Here is a 3,474-nt window from a genome sequence, read left to right as displayed (position 1 = left end):
TCAGTTTCTGAATGAAAGTCGATGGATATTATGCATATGCAAAACGTCATGTGCTGTATATTTCTGGCAGAGAGAGAGATGTAGTCTGTTGAAGTAATTTAATAGTCTGACATGTGTGATTTGCCTGTGCCATAAGGCCTATATTTGTCTTCCTTCACTATCGGATTCAAAGAGGGACCAAAAATGGAATAAACCACAGCCTGTACATATTTGTCCTTATCTCCTCTCATCCTATCTCAGAACCTCAACATGAGTTTGAAATTTCCGGGCTTAGTTTGAGCGTGTGATTGGCCCACGAGGAGCTTACCTACATGCAAATGAGGCAACGCCACAATACTGCCTTTAGTCCAGAGCGCGTGGAAGTAGACCAGGAATACATTCATGTTCCCTGAGCTCCAGGAAAAAACAACCCAAGCACCTACATTTCTAAAAAGGGTTTACAAAAAAAAAAAAAAACTATTTTACACAAGAGGAGTCCTCACAGACCAATAATAAGAAAATAAAAAATAATACAAAAACTATACGATATAGCCTAATCTTACTGTTATGAGTCGAGAATGAGTACCACAGAAGACAGCGGAAGCAAGTGCTCGTCGGCCCCGATTTCCACCTTCACTATTCAGTCGATATTGGGCAAGTCGTCGGAGAAGCCACGATCCGGGGGCGAAGGAGAGTTCCAAGGGACTGCAGCTGGCGAGGACGCGCTCGCTGTCGGTGTCTTCCGAAGAGGAGTGCAGCGGTGGGGAGGACTCTGCAGACTGTTTCTGCTCGGATCCTGGTCACAGCGAGCCATGCAACCAACATCAACCACTTAATTTTTCATGTTTAGGTGAGTAGATTACTGAATGTAATTTGTGTTCCGCGTAAAACGTAATAATTTTTCTTTAATATTGATTTTTCTTGAATAGATTTTCCTCGCTGACATTTTGCCTTCGAAAATAAAGGCTTCCTTTCCAAGTTAAGTAGGCTATATAATGTATAAATCCATGGTATCTAACGGGATATTATTATTATTATTTATATTTTTTATTATTAGGCTATTATTATAATAATAAAAGGTCAACAGTAGACTAACGCAGGCTAGGCCTAATTATAAACTTATTTATGATAAACTTAGCCTAGTACTTGTTGAAGTTTAAGCTTGTAAACTTCGATAACTCTATAGTAGCCTGTTTGTGACTGCAGATATGTAGGCTATCACTTCACTTTGTTTAATGTGTTGTATTACTGCTACATCAGCGAACAGTGGAAAGGTCAAATAATTAACAGGATGCTTCCCCCGTCATTCCAAATGTAATCGAGTCTTCTAATTGATTAAACATGTTTTCACAATGACTGCACTACATTTCGTCAATTGAGCGTTAAATGTAACCTGATTTAATTAATATTGTTTAATTAAAAGGCCAATTACAACCTTTCAACGGTCAATTAATGAGTCAAAGTTCACACTTAATGCACTCTTGTACCGAGTATCGAATAATGTTCGTTTTAATAGGGATTTTCTCCAAACCTGGGTTGGCCAACACAAAACATTTGAAAAATAAGTGTGAAACCTTTGAGACATATTCTACATTTTGTGACACATCATTGATAAGCTGATCTAAAGGCAATAGACTAAAGCGTCCAGTAGCCTATCTTATGGTGATGCATTTATCTTGAGGGTAGGCCTACACCATTTATCAATGTTGGTAGGCTATAGATGATATGGAGGAGGACATTGGGAAATCAGTTTGTTGAAATAGTTAGACAATATTTTTCTTTTATTTCCAACGCACCTTTATACTGGTCTTTTTCTCCAATGCAGGTGCAACCAAGGGACTTATTTCAGGCCATGACGGGATTGCACGGCGACCGCGCTTGACACAGCCTCTGCTGCAGGATTACAAAGAGGAACAAGAGATACCATGCAATCCAATGTCACCTATTTCCGAGGAGAGACAGACAGACGGTGCGGACAAGCAGAGTAACTCGTCCAAGAAGAAGACTCGTACTGTCTTCTCGCGGAGTCAGGTGTACCAGCTCGAGTCCACGTTTGATATGAAGAGGTATTTGAGCAGCTCCGAGCGAGCCTGCTTGGCATCAAGTCTACAGCTAACAGAAACTCAGGTGAAGACGTGGTTTCAGAACCGCAGAAACAAATGGAAGCGACAACTGTCGGCGGAACTGGAGGCTGCGAACATGGCACACGCATCCGCACAGACACTGGTCGGAATGCCGCTTGTTTTTAGAGATAACTCCCTGCTCCGGGTACCAGTTCCAAGATCTATTGCTTTTCCAACGCCACTGTACTACCCTGGCAGCAGCCTACAAGGGTTACCACTGTACAATCTGTATAACAAGCTTGAATATTGACTCAATGCCTGTGATGACAGTCCACAAAAATAACACGTTAACACACGACAGTACTTTCTTATAAATGTATGCCATAACTCACGTCTATTATATCACGTTATTTGTTGAAAATATATATGTCTTATTATGCAGCAACTGTATGTTTAACAAGAAAGCAACAAGCTTCTCTAAATGTATAAAATACACCATGTGTATAATCATTATTTTGTACCTTGATTTTGCGTTCTTCTCCCTTTTTAACACGTTATATTGCGGGAATTTAGACACTGCAATACAGATGTAATCAAGTGGACTATGTTTCCCAAACTAATTATGGATGCATTCAAAAACCGTTTTAAATTGAATGTGAATATGAAATATTGAGGTCCAACTACCTTAATCTGTTAAAATACTGGAAGAAATTGGGTTTATACATCTGGGTATAGGGAAGTGCAAACTCGTTGCTTCCATTTTGGGGAAATGTTATTGTTTTTATTTTAATCATAGGCCCACCAAATAAACTGCTAATTCAATAAATTTTCAATATCAATGAAACATGAGTTTGGATTTATTGTACATTTCCCATTTTTAATATTTATTTCGACATCTCAATTGTGGCATTCAATCCAGTTTTTGAAAATCAGGAAAGGAAAAACGAATTTCATTTGTACAATGGTTATATAAAATATCTTACTTATTTAAAATATCCACACTGCAGCACAAAGATTATTAAGTCAAACCTATATTTGTTCTGTTTTCTGGATAACTTTCTGCCATGGAAGATTCATTCAACATGACATCCAGCTACAGTTGGCCAAACTATTTTATAAACATATGACTCTGCAACTAACTAGGCCTCTAAAGGTGAACAGTGATACGAAAACACCCTCTTAGCCAGTGTCATAAACTTCCAGTATGCCAGAATTCATATGAAAAACGTAAAAACATCTAGATTGCCTGGTAGCCTAAAAACAATGTAGGACACTGTTTTTCCGTATTCAACACATATTTGTCAAATGTGAACAATGTAATACTGTACTCTAAGCCTCATAGGTCTGTTGTAACAAGTGCTAATTTGCCTACTACTAACAGTGTTACTAACAACATGTGCTATTAACAACAAAGTGTTGTGAACATGTTTTC

The 3,474-nt window shown here is 38.4% G+C and overlaps 1 pseudogene; it reads left to right on the top strand.

The window, feature by feature from the left end:
- The first annotated feature begins 358 nt into the window (after positions 1 to 358).
- On the top strand, positions 359 to 2,847 carry LOC121583189 (annotated as a pseudogene).
- Positions 2,848 to 3,474: the final 627 nt, after the last annotated feature.

This window comes from Coregonus clupeaformis, chromosome 1 (genome assembly GCF_020615455.1).
Source record: "Coregonus clupeaformis isolate EN_2021a chromosome 1, ASM2061545v1, whole genome shotgun sequence".
Classification (NCBI taxonomy): Eukaryota; Metazoa; Chordata; class Actinopteri; order Salmoniformes; family Salmonidae; genus Coregonus; species Coregonus clupeaformis.
Note: the sequence above shows the minus strand (reverse complement) of the source record. Positions and strands in the feature narration are given on the sequence as shown.